This window comes from Dipodomys merriami, unplaced genomic scaffold (genome assembly GCF_024711535.1).
Source record: "Dipodomys merriami isolate MVZ:Mamm:240054 unplaced genomic scaffold, mDipMer1.0.p SCAF_1, whole genome shotgun sequence".
Lineage (NCBI taxonomy): Eukaryota > Metazoa > Chordata > Mammalia > Rodentia > Heteromyidae > Dipodomys > Dipodomys merriami.
This window is the reverse complement of record NW_027202270.1, coordinates 124,822,883-124,835,712: the sequence shown is the minus strand read 5'-3', so window position 1 is coordinate 124,835,712 and position 12,830 is coordinate 124,822,883. Positions and strand designations below refer to the sequence as shown.

General features: G+C 44.1%; 1 long non-coding RNA gene across 1 annotated transcript; it reads left to right on the top strand.

The window, feature by feature from the left end:
- Positions 1 to 9,074: 9,074 nt before the first annotated feature.
- Positions 9,075 to 12,611, top strand: LOC138805129 (uncharacterized). The gene is made up of 4 exons (XR_011365457.1): positions 9,075 to 9,376; positions 10,666 to 10,856; positions 11,661 to 11,828; positions 12,534 to 12,611. It is a non-coding gene; the product is annotated as an uncharacterized lncRNA (long non-coding RNA).
- Positions 12,612 to 12,830: the final 219 nt, after the last annotated feature.

The window sequence follows — 12,830 nt, the reverse complement described above, 5'->3', positions numbered from 1 at the left end:
GTTTCCAACAGTCAGAATTTGAGAACACATTCATACCGTAGTTGCTGCTTTGAGGATTAAATGGTTTGATCTATGGAAAACACTTAGAAGGGTGCCTGACAGGAGGTATCTATAGTTGTGTTAGGGGGGTCCACTGTTCCCAGGTTATGCCATTTTCCTTGGCAAGGTGGGGGTGTAGAGCAACTCAGCTTGCCTACTCTTCCCAATGTCTTGCCTTTACATGTGTCATTCGAGCTTGAGGATTGGCTGCTTCTTTGTAATTTCTAATTCCTAGCCGTGAGTGTCTAGTCATGGCTAGATGTTTAATCTCCTTGACTGAGTTACAAAATCTTGAACTCCTTGGCACCCGCCTTTCCCACTTGTGACCTGGTGAAGGCTGCTAGGCTTGGCTGGTTGATTTGAGAATGAGAAAAACGTTATGGTTCAGGCAGCTCTGAGCTGGCTAGCTGACACAGGCAGCCCAGCTGTCTCTGGGTGCTTGGGTGTTAAATCACTAGGCCTTCTCCTCCCGCAACTCAATGAAGCTGGAGCAGAAACAGCATCCAGTGTCAGTGATGAAGCGTCGGGCCCCTCCTCTTCTTATCCCTTCACAGCTCTGAACAAGGTCTCTGGAACATGTTTCGGCCCCCATTTTTTTTTCTTGCCTGCAGTTGCTGTTATTTGAAGTCAGGAAGACTTGTTTCCAAAGCATCTCCACTGGTGTCTATCTGCATTTTACCATTAGGAATTTAAGACTTTTTGGTGAGGGGGGTACACAGTGCTTTCTCCACCGGATTCTGTGTTAAAATGGCAGCACCTTGGGAGAGGAGCATAGTATGGAGCCTCTCCCAATTGAATGAGCTTGCCACACCCATCACTCCCTGCCCTGCTTTCATCCTTCCCTAGGTGTGCTTCAATTCCAGAGAAATACTGGAGGGAGGCTGCACTGGGTAGTAGCCAGTTCCTCCAAACCTCATCTTACTTTTGGAATCACCAGAAGAGCCTTTTATTGAATCAGGAGAACAGTAATTTGATACCCATGGATCCAGTCCCTACTCTATATACTCGAAGGTACATGAATGCTGCTCATACAACCTCAGCATTTAAAAAATGTTTATAGAATAAGGAACAGCAAGAAATTCCTGATGAAATAGCTACCGATTTCCTAGGTTTCTTCTGAAACCTACAGAAATAGAATGTTCTGAAGCCAGGCCTGGTGGTGCACCCCTGTAATTCCAGTACTTGAGAGAGATTTAGGCAGGAGGAGTTCACATTTCAGACCAGCCTGGGCTACATAATGAGACCAGTCTGGAAGAAATAGGGAAGGAAGGAAGGGAGGAAGGAGGGAAGGAAGGAAGGGAGGGAGCAAGGAAGGAAGGAAGGGAGGGAGGGAGGAAGGACATTGTACAGGTGATATCTGTCTTCTCTGGGGAGCAGATGAGTATGTCTAATGGTGGAGTTGAGAGCCAGTGGGACCTTTCCACCTCTGCTCAAGCCTGCTTTATTTTAGGCTGTCAGAGGTGAGGGAGGCAGTGGATTAAAGATGGGGCAAGGCCTAGGGATTCTTTATTCATTACTCAGAAAGCAACTCTAAGTCTCCTTCAAGCACTGGCCTTATTCTACCTGCCGCAGATCAGTCCATTTTAGGACAGTGCCTTAGGGTTATGCAGATGAAAAGCTGGGAATATTGGCAGGGCTGGAATTGATCCCTTCTCTACTTGCTTGTGGCTGGATTGATTGGATTCCAGCGTGATAACTGCAATTAGAAGGCCAATGGAAGCTGATTTCCAGCTTTACCTGCCCTAGCTCCAGAGAACCATGGTGGGAAGGGGTGGCATGGAGGAAGCAAACTGACAACAGACTTGAAGATGGGCGAGAGTTTGCAGAAAGGTAGGAAACTGCAAAGCATTTCTCAGGAGGAAAGTATATTTTGGAATCTCTGATTAAGGGGTTACCATAGCCATGGCTGTATTCCATCCACTCACCTGCCTGTCTCATTGTGTAGAAGTATCTGTCTCCTTAGGAGCCCTATCAACGTCTAGAATGAAGGTATTGTCTATTTGTGACTTAGATGCCTTGCATTCTCCTCTGCCCTGATCAGCATACAAAAATATACTTACTTAAAAAAAAAAGAAGTTTGGGCTTAATTAATTCAGTCATCTGAAAGATGTCAGAAAATTGCATAGCATGAGGTACTTCTGGCTCTTGAATTCACATCTTTCCATTACTATTTTTTAAAGGGTCTGGAGTTTGCAACTCTCTGATTTCAATTTTATGCATGCATTTTACTCAATTAGAGGAGCTGGCTAATACATACATATATGCAGATGCCCACACATACATATATACACACACATACTTGCACATATATATGTATGTACATAGCTTATGTAATAGCTGCTTTCAATTAAGGCTGAAGACATGGCTCAGGTGGTACATTATTTACCTAGCCAGCACAAAGCCCTGAGTTCAGTTCCTAGTACCAAAAAGAAAGAAAGAAAGAAAGAAAGAAAGAAAGAAAGAAAGAAAGAAAGAAAGAAAGAAAGAAAATTAATTAAGGAAGACAATTAGTTAAGGAAGAATTAATACCTTATTGTTGTAGCCAAAAGAAGTTTCCAACCTTTCCTTGCTTTCCAGGTGCGGGGCTGTGATCACAGCTCTTCTGGGGTCTCAGCCTACCTACTTATACCTGTAGGCAGTAGATGGCTACACTCAGTCAAGCTGGGCCATGTGGCCCAGGGTTGGTGAACAGTGACATCACCACCACAGCTCCTACTGGAACCTAATCATTTGTTGAGTGCTTACTCCATGGCAGGCTCTAAATGAAACATAATTCCTAATTTTCCTCTCTTGGCATTTCTATCAGAGACATTGTATTATGAATACCTCTTTGCAAATGAGGAAAGATAATCAGAGAAGACCTACTTGATAGTTGCAAAGCTTATCTGACTGTACCGAGCAGGTTTTTAAGTTCACTATCTTTGTATCCCTGGAGGAGGGAGCAGAGGTACCCGGAGGGTCCTGTGGAAGTGCTAAACTGTGCTAGCTTGTCAGAGTCCTGCTTCTGCCGTGAGTAGCCCTTACCTACAATCTCCACTGCTGACTGCTTGATGGGGTAACATTTATATCTTGGTTTGTAGCAGGTGTGGGTAAACTTGAACTAGGAGCCAGGCAATATATTATTATTATTTTTTTTTTTTTTTGGTTTGTGGACTATAAACAGTTCTGCTGTGGTCATAAATGAAGAGACACAGCCATGTTCCAAATAAGACTTTATTCACAAACTCAGGTGGCAGGCTATTTTGCTTTTTGCTTTTTTTGTGTGAAAATAAAAACAGGACCAGAGGTTCTTGGTCTTCAAAGAGGTGACATTCACAGAGATAACCCTTGAAGACAGCCTGCCCTTGGGAGGGGGTAGGGAGGGAGCTCTGAAGACAGCCTGCCCTTAGGAAGGGGTAGGGAGGGAGCTCTGTTTGGTGATGAAGGAGAGTCCCCCAAAGAGATAATGATCGGCTGGGTTGACAGAAACTCTCATAGATATGGGCCTCTATGAATGAGTCATGCTGTGTATGAAAACTACCACAGTTTAGTAATCTTTACTGCAGGAAAAAATCCCATTTCAGTGTTGGTGAGACAGCCTTGTAGGTCAAGAAGGATGGTGTGACACAGGCTCTCTCTCCTCTCTCCTCTCAGCGATCTTTGAGAGAGGGCCTTTGATGGCCGTGACCAGTGATTGAGAGCAGTGCTTATCCACATGTTAAAGATCAGGGCCCGGTGGGAGCTGAGCATTTTCTTAGATGTACTTCAACTCAGCCAAAGATACAGAAATTCAAGATAAAATACGAAGGGGAAATGGAAAATTGAGGCAATAGAAGACATGACTAGATCCCTGACCCTACATGTAGATTTCTGGCCCTGCCTACCCAGTGGGTCTTTGGGGAGCTCTGCTATTGTACATGCTCATCCAGCACCTTTTTTTTTGTTTCTTAATTTACTTTATTGTTATTATGGAAATGATGCACAAAAGGATTACATTTACATGAGTCAAGTAATGAGTACATTCCTTGTTTCCCTCCCATCTCTACCCGCATGTTGTATAATTCATGGTCACCAGTGTCCAGTGAGTTCCACTGCTGTACTTTTTCACTCTTCTTCCCTCAAGTTGTGTCCCTCCCAGCCTTCCTGAAGATATACACATGAATATACCATACATAAGGAAAAGACAGAATCATCCAAAACACACATATAAAAAAATGAAATGGGGAAAATAAAGAAAAGAGGTCTTTGTTTCCATATAGTAGAGTTCATTTATATATATTATTTTATGTTAATATGAAAAGGCATGGAGGCATTGCTTTCTCTTAAGACTATCCTCTTAGTCGAGAGTGACTCATGCCTGTAATCCTAGCTACTCAGGAGGCTGAGATCTGGGGATCACGGATCAAAGCCAGCCCGGGGAGGGAAAGTCTGTGAGACTCTTATCTCCAACAAACCACTCAGAAAACCAGAAGTGGCACTGTGGCTCAAGTGGTAGAGCGCTAGCCTTGTGCTAAAGAGCTGAGGGACAGCACCCAGGCCCAGAGTTCAAGCCCCAGGACTGACTAAAAAAAAAAAAAAAGAAAAAAAGAAAAAAAAGAAAAAAGAGAAAAAAAAGAAAAAAAGAAAATAAAAAGAAAAAAAAGAAAAAAAAGAAAAGAATATCCTCTCTTGTGGTCTTACTATATGTAGAACTCTGTATAATTTATCATATCTCACTGTCTTTTAGATCTAATTTCTACATATCTGAGAGAACATGCGATCCAGCACTTTTTCATTCAGTCCTGTTTCAGGCCCAAGGAATCCCTCTCTCTAGTCAGTCTTTATAAACTTGGAGGACCCCACATACAAAGAGGACTCAGAACTGTGGTGGATCAAATAGCTTCAAACAACTAAAAAGGCATAGAATACAGTAGATATAGAAAGCAGAAAAAGTAACTGCCAGGCGTGGTTCTTCTATCTGGGAACATCGCCTGTACATTGTGGTGTGTCCTACATGCTTCTCTCTGTAACATGCTCAGTGCTTTCTTACATGATAGTTATAAACCCATATAGCAATGATGACAGTGTGGTAACAGAACCATCACAGTGACTGTGAAAGCTAGAGGGGGAAGAGAAACAGAAGGGGCAGGCAGACAAGGTACAGGATAGGTGGCTGTGGCTTTCATTGTTTTCTGGCTGTCCTGACCTAGGTACTCAACCAGGCAGCAGTGTCAAAGAAGGGGTGGGCTAGACACACACAGCTGTCTGAAGTGTCCTTGCTCTCTCTAGCCTTGTTCTGCCAGTGGAGGAAGGGGGAAGTGGGAGCTGGTGCCTCCTTCGTGTTCTCTGCAGCTGCCCATCTACCCTGGTCAATGATGCTTGTCCATCACCACTGAGATCCAAGTCCAGCCATGTGCAAGGGGAACATCTGCTCCCAAATTCTGCAGGCTGAAGGGTCCTGTAGTTCTGGAGCCAAAGTGACTGTGGGAGTCAGACAAAGGGCCACGTGCAGTGTGTGTGTGTGTGTGTGTGTGTGTGTGTGTGTGTGTGTATGCATGCATGTGCATGCTTGTGCATGTGTATGCTGCACCTTGGGCTTTTCACTTAAGGCTAGCACTGAACCATTTGAGTCACAGTTCTACTTTCAGTTTTTGGTGGTTAATTGGACATAAGAATCTCATAGTCTTTCCTGCCTGAGCTGGTTTTGAATTGCAATCCTCAGATTTCAGTTTTCTGAGTATGAGCTATAGGAACTCAGCCCAGATGCTGCCTGACTTATAAAGTTTGCATTTCGTACATGCAAACTATTGAGCATCACAGTTAGCAACATAGCACCCTGTAGTGTATTCATCATTTCCCCTTGGTGATGGTGTAGCTGCTGGGGAGCTTCCATTTGCTGGTGCTTCTCAGCATTCCAGAGCAGTGGCTTATGGCACATCACAAGCAGGAAAAGACCAATTCAAAAATGGAAATGCAATTTCTACTGACTGTATCAGAAAGTAAAAAAAATCACAAGTCAAACACAAATCAAGGATCCCTGTAATCCTAAGTATTCAGTGCTGGGTCAGTCCTAGTGCAGGTGACAGGCATGCAGTAGGTGTTGCATTCGGTGCGCTGGTACTGGGTCTGCCTACTGCAGGATGTGCACTTTCTGTCTGGTCTGGTTTTCCCTCAAGCAACTGCATGCCAGTCTCTTCTGGGAAGGCCAGACTTGGCCTGCCGGAGGCATTTCATGACACCAATAAACATTCACACCTATCTGGAGCATTTAGAGGGAAAATAGAGCCTAAAAGCTTCATGAAGCAATGTGCTTCCCTACTTCAGGCCCAGGGAGCATTAACTGAAACATACATGCTATGGAAATGGCCCACATCGTTACTGGAACCGATGCACACACCCTCTGACCAATCTATTTTTATTTGAAGCACTTACATTGTCTGAAACTGAGCATAATAACTACTGTCAATAGAGATGTATTTGTTTTTTATTTAAACTCATAAATGTGCTAACACCAGTAAAGGCTTTTTCTTTTCTTTTTCTTCTTTTTTTTTGTTCTGCTTGAAAAGTAAGGCAGGCATGAAGGAGATGGAAATGTACAGATCCATCAAGCTAGGAGGGCCCATTTTCTCAAAAGCTGGTTTTGGAATTGCTGATGATTTATGGTGGCCAGCCAAAGGCTGAGTTGGTAAGGTCAGGAGATATAGAAAGCATCAACATGGTTAGCTCACCCTACTTTCCTTGAAGAGCTGAAGCATTGGAAATAGAGTAGAGGACAGAGGTGGAGGGGGGTAAGGGAGGGAATGTTGGATTCCAGGAGTCAGAGGGCAGCTGGGTCCTTTCAATTCTCATATTTTTTTTTTCTGTCCTGGGAATTATGCAATGTGGAGCAATGTCAGAAAAAGCTCTGCCTGTAGACCTACATTTGTGATTATCTAGCCAGGTTACTTGTGGGCAGCCCTTGGATCTCCTCATCCAGAACCATTTTGCTCTGTGGCTAAGAGCACAGGTTCTCCAAGATCAGGCATTGTAGATTGAAATTGAATTCTGCCACTGGGTGGTTTTAGATATTAAAGCCCTCTTCCCCATTCATGTGTTGGAGGTTTGGTCTGTTTGGTCTCCAGCTGGTGGTGTTATTGAGAAATGACTGGATCTTGAAGGTACTTACTTCATCAGTGGGTTAAGCCATTGGGAGAGACTATTAGTAGGTGGTGGAATTGTGGAAGGCTGGAAATGCTGAACACTAGAGACATTATACTAAGTGAAATTAATACAATCCCAGGACAAGCACTGTATGATTCACTCATATGAGGTACTTAGAATAAACAAATTCATAAAGGAAAAGGCAGGGGCTGGGAAGCTGGCTCAGTGGTAGAACGCTTGCCTTGCATGCATGAGGCCCTGGGTTCGATTCCTCAGCACCACATAAGAAAAAAGAAAAAAGCTGGAAGTGGCGCTGTGGCTCAAGTGGTAGAGCGCTAGCCTTGAGCTGAAGGGCTGAGGGACAGCGCTCAGGTCCAGAGTTCAGGCCCCACGACCAAACCCCCCCTCCCCCCAAAAAAGGAAGAAGGCAGAATGATGGTTCCTAGATTGGGGAAGAAGGAATAGGAAATTGTTTCAGGGGTATAGACTTAGAGTTCTTGAGTTTAGTCTGCAGGAAATAAAGGTTTAAGCTCTTACCAAAGTAGTAGAGTCAGGGAGCCTAGCTACCTGAATTTCCCACCATGTGCCTTGTTTGTGCTACAGATTCTCTGGACATTCTGGCTTAGGATGGGTGGTGGAGAGCCGCAGAGGCAGTGCCGTGCCTCCCTGGGTTCAACTTTAGAGATTCTTTCTTTTTCTTTTTTTTTTGTGCCAGTCTTGGGACTTGACTAGGTGCTGTCCCTGAGCTTCTTTTGTTCAAGGCTAGTGCTCTACCGCTAGAGTCACAGCATTACTTCCAGCATTTTCTGAGTAGTTGGAGATAAGAATCTCATTGCCTTTTCTGCTCTGGTTGGCTTTGAACCATGATCCTCAGATCTCAGCCTCCTGAGAAGCTAGGATTATAGGTGTGAGCCACCAGTGCCCAGCCGCCTTAGCAATTCTAAAGGCCTGATAATGGCTTCAAACTTCCAAGGGCTGCTCGTGTCTGGGCCGCTGCTGGGGCTGTACAGGCTGAGGGCTGCAGAGCAGTTTCTGCTGATGTGAACTTTCTCACTGAACTTGCCCTCCCAGGCATGTTTTGCCCAACAACATCTCCCTTGTATGCCTTAGAAGCAACTCAGGATTAAGTGGAGAGAAGAGCCCCGTGAGCAGAGACAGCTGAATGTCTTCAGGTGGTCTGGCTCCTGATTGGCCTGAAGCTCTCACACAGGTCTGCATGTCTCTTGGTTTCATGTCATGGGGGCTTGCCCATCAATCAGTCATGGCCTTTATGAAGCTGTGGCTTCCTCTTCCTCTGACTTTCACCTCTCCCTCTTCTCTTTCTCCTCCTAATCTGAACTATTCCATCACTTCCTTCTCCCCAGTTGGTCTCTTGGGCAGATAATTGGGCCAAATTGGCTGCTGGGAGCTGTCCAAGGTCCAGTGAGTGGGAGAAGAGCTTGAATCATTAGCTCAGGAGAACTGAGAAATCGTTTGTTTCCTTCCAGTTCCTGTGGCTGCCCCTTGCCTGCCCTTCTGACCACAGAACCAGGTGTTGGTTTTAGAAAGTGGGATGGAGCCAGAGGTCTGGTAGTAGGAACACTTCATCTGTATTAAAGGGCAAATAAATGGCATTGGGCAGTGTGTGGCAGGGCTCAAATGAATGATACAGATCATAATATTATAGGAAATGAGAGAGGAAAGTCATTGTCACATCATAGAGGGCTTCAAGGAAGAACCAGAGCCTAAAATGCATCATAAAGGGCAGGTGGATGGATAGCAATCTCTCTCTCTCTCTCTCTCTCTCTCTCTCTCTCTCTCTCTCTCTCTCTCTCTCTCCCTCTCTCCCTCCTCTCTCTCTCTCTCTCTCTCTCTCTCTCTCTCTCTCTCTCTCTCTCTCTCTCTTTCTCTCCTCTCTCTCCTCTCTCTCTCTCTCTCTCTCTCCTGGGTCTTGGACACAGGGCCTGGGTGCTCTTAAGTTTTTTGGTGGTTGTTGTGTTCAAGGATAGTGCTCTACCCTTGAACCACAGCTCTACTAAGGGCTTTTTTATGGTGCCTAATTAGAGATCAGAGTCTCATGAACTTTCCTGCTCAGGCCAGCTTAAACTGTGATTCTTAGGTCTCAACCTCCTGAGTAGCTAGGATTTACAGGCATGAGCCACTGGCACCTGACTGATGATCAATCTTTTGATTGTGAAGAAGAAAAAATGGCTTCTAGAAGCTCCAGGATTGCTCCTATCTCAGTAGAGTTTATACAAAGGTATATTTGGAAGAATTAAGATAGAAGTTTGGAGAACAGCTGGGTTCAAGAGTGAGTAACCTTGAATGTCAAGCTAAGGGTTTGAGTCCAATGGAGTTTGGACTTGAGATGTGAGAGGCCACAGACTGAGTTGTCTTGAGAACGATAATCTAGGACTCTATGGTTAAGTAGAGGCATGAGTGGAACCATGGCGGGATTATCCCGCCCCTGGTGCTCTTGGGTCTGATGTGATTTCAGAGACAAGGATCCAGAGGCACAGACAGGGCCTCAGGGAACCCTAAAGCTCAAGTGGATGTAGTTTCCAAGTCCTAGGCTAGGCCAAACAAAAGGAGAGAGGTTATGTGGGGGAGAGAACATGTAAATAGAACTACTGTGAATGTCTGAATGAATTAAATTACACTTGAGATAAGTGTATCACCAAGGGTAGCACTGCAGACCTCAGCTAGCCAGAGCAGTGTCCCTCACTTCCAGAAGTGTGCTGGGTTTCTCTGCGGATGTAACCCATGCCAACAGAGATAAGGGCCTAATGCTTTCTAACCTCTGACCTGCTTTGTACCTGCCATTAGGTTATTGTTTCTGTTTGGAAATTTTAGAGTGTCTTCTTCTGTCTGGGGGAAACCTGTCTTCATATAATCTGTTGTGTCATCAAAGAATCTTTTCCTGTCCGTCACAGGCATTCTCTGATTTCATGTGAGGATGATGAATGGGGAAGAGTAGGCATTTGTAAATTGAAAACAGTGTTTATATGGTGATCACATACTGCATCCTGTATTAAAGTATTATGATATCATTTGTGGTTCTTTTGATTATAACGAATAGAAGCTGACCTTGGTACATAGAGGCCAAATGAACAATTAATAGGAAGGATAGAATCAACAGAAGAGGGGCCTACATAGGTTCCTAGCAAAGCAGGGGACAGGATCCCAGTTGCCCCTTTATTAGAGGTCTTTGAAGTTTCCTGGACATTTCTACCCTCATTCATCAACTTAAGACTTAAATTCCCAGGAGAGACCCTAACTGAGTCAGACGTGAACCAGGTCTCTTTCCAGGGACTTTGATGAAGGTTAAAGATCTTAGAGTAGGCACACTCCCAGAGATAGGGAAGCAAATCCCAATTATGAGTCAGACAGCTCTCCCAATTGGCATTTACCATGACAGATTCTGTTAGAGAAGTCTCCAGGTTAACGCCATCCTCTCTCAGTCTGAGGAAGACAGAAGGCTGGCTTAGTCTCCATCTTGATGTCTTAGTTTTTAGATCTGTGCAATGAGTCATTTACCTCTCTTACCAGGAGATCATTGCTTCAGATACCTGCAGATGTCTGTCCCTCCTTTGCTCAAAGTGAAACGAGGCAAAGGGGCCGATACGATCAATGTCCAGGCCACTTACAAGGCTGTCAAACCCCACCCAGTGCTTCAGTGTCACTGGGGACTACCTGGCCATTATCCACTTTTCTTTAGCAGCTCAGAAATCTCACAGCAGGTAAGCCAGCAATGGTTTCTTCTCCAATATTTCCTTTTATGCACTATCAGTTAAATTGATAGTGGTCTTATTTTTTTCCCTTTTGGACAGCATGATTGTTGTTTCTGTTGTAAGTGGGTCAGAGCCTAAATAGGTCATGATGGCCTTGTTGGTGTGGTAATCCTGAAATGAATTGGGCCAAAGTGGGGGAGGAGGAGGTGCCTGACTGCGGTGAAAAGGGAGAGAGAGGGTGGTCTTGAAGCTCAGGGTTCTACGCGCAGGAATGTGGAAATCTCTGATGACAGGGGCTGGGCATACCTTGTTGAATGGAGGAAGAAATGGCTATAGGCTTTAAACAGAGTGGGAGATGGCATGTGAGCAAGAAGCCCTTCTTGAGTGACCTGATCTGTGAGGCAGATAAAAGCTGACAAGGATCCAGATCCTTCTATAGCTGCAAACAGGAGAAAGGGTAGAGGCAGGGGAGGGAAATGAAGGGTTATAGATTGAATTAGGCACCCCCCCACACACAATTCATATACTGAAATCCTAATCTGTAGTCCTTCAGAATGTAACTATGTTAAAGACAGGATTTTTTTTTTTTGCCTTTATTTTTTAATGTCAATTATATACACACACATATATAGCATGTGTTTATCATGTCAACATGTTTTTCAAGTATGTGTACTTTGTGGTAGAACTACATTGGGTAAAATTAACATGTGCATTACTTGATATTCTTAGCATATCACGTGCTGGGAGCGCTTCACCTCTGCTCTCTTAGTGATTTTCTTTTTTTTTTTTTTTTTTTAATTTTTTTATTGTAAGAGACAGGATTTTTTAAGGCAATCATGTAGAGAAAATGGAAAGATGACATGAAGACAGAAGAGACAGCCAACTACAAGCCAAAGAGAAAGGCCTTGAATAAACCAGTTGTGAACACTTTGCTCATAGACTTCTAGCCCTCAGAATCATGACAAAATACATTTGTACTGTGTAAGTCACCCGGTCTGTGGAAGTGTGTTATGGTAAGTTTTGGTGGTGGTGGAGGTTGGTAGAGGTAGCCAGGAGCTTCCTTCCCATTGCTAATAGACATGTGGATTTTAAATTTCAATAGACATTTCTACAGGGCCTCTGAAAAGCTTGTAGTATTCCCTCTAACTGTGAGACCATTATGTATTTGGAAGTATTGTTGGATCCTTCTGAGAGTCTTTTCTCCTTCAAGTTTTACCTGTTAGGGTCTGAGTTGGGCGTGGTATTGGCTGAATGTGTTTCTTTGTCAAATTCATGTGTATTCATATATGGTTCTCTTGGAATAGTATTTTTTTTTTATTGGTCATGGGGCTTGAACTCTGGGTCTGGGTGCTGTCCCTCAGCTCTTCAGCTCAAAGGGAGTCCTCTACCACTTGAGCCACAGTGCCACTTCAGTTTTCTGAGTGGTTTATTGGAGATAAGAGTCTCATGGACTTTCCTGTCCGGGCTGGCTTTGAACCATGATCCTCAGATCTCAGCCTCTTGTGTAGCTAGGATTACAGGTGTGAGCCACTTGCACCAGGCTCCCACAGAATAGTATTAAAAAGTGGAGTCTTTGAAGACAATTAGATCATGAAGGTAGAGCCTTCACAAATGAGGTTCAGTGCCCTTATAAGAAGAAACATGAGTGAAATGACTCTCTCTCTCTCTCTCTCTTTTCTGTCACAGCAAGAAGACAGTAGACAAGACAAGAGGAAAGCCCCTCACCAGACACTGAACAGACTAGCACCTTGATCTTGAATTTCTACCATTCATAATTATGAGGAATACATTCCCATTGTGTAAACTACTTCTGTGTTATTTGTTGTAGTAGCCAGAACTAAGACAGATGATAAAACAGATGTTAAACATTCACTGGCATGTCCCCTCCCCATTTCACCCTGGGATCATTTTAAATATAGTTTCTGTACAGAATATCTTCCTATATCTCTGCCCAGAGGCATTCATAGACCTGATAAGTATACT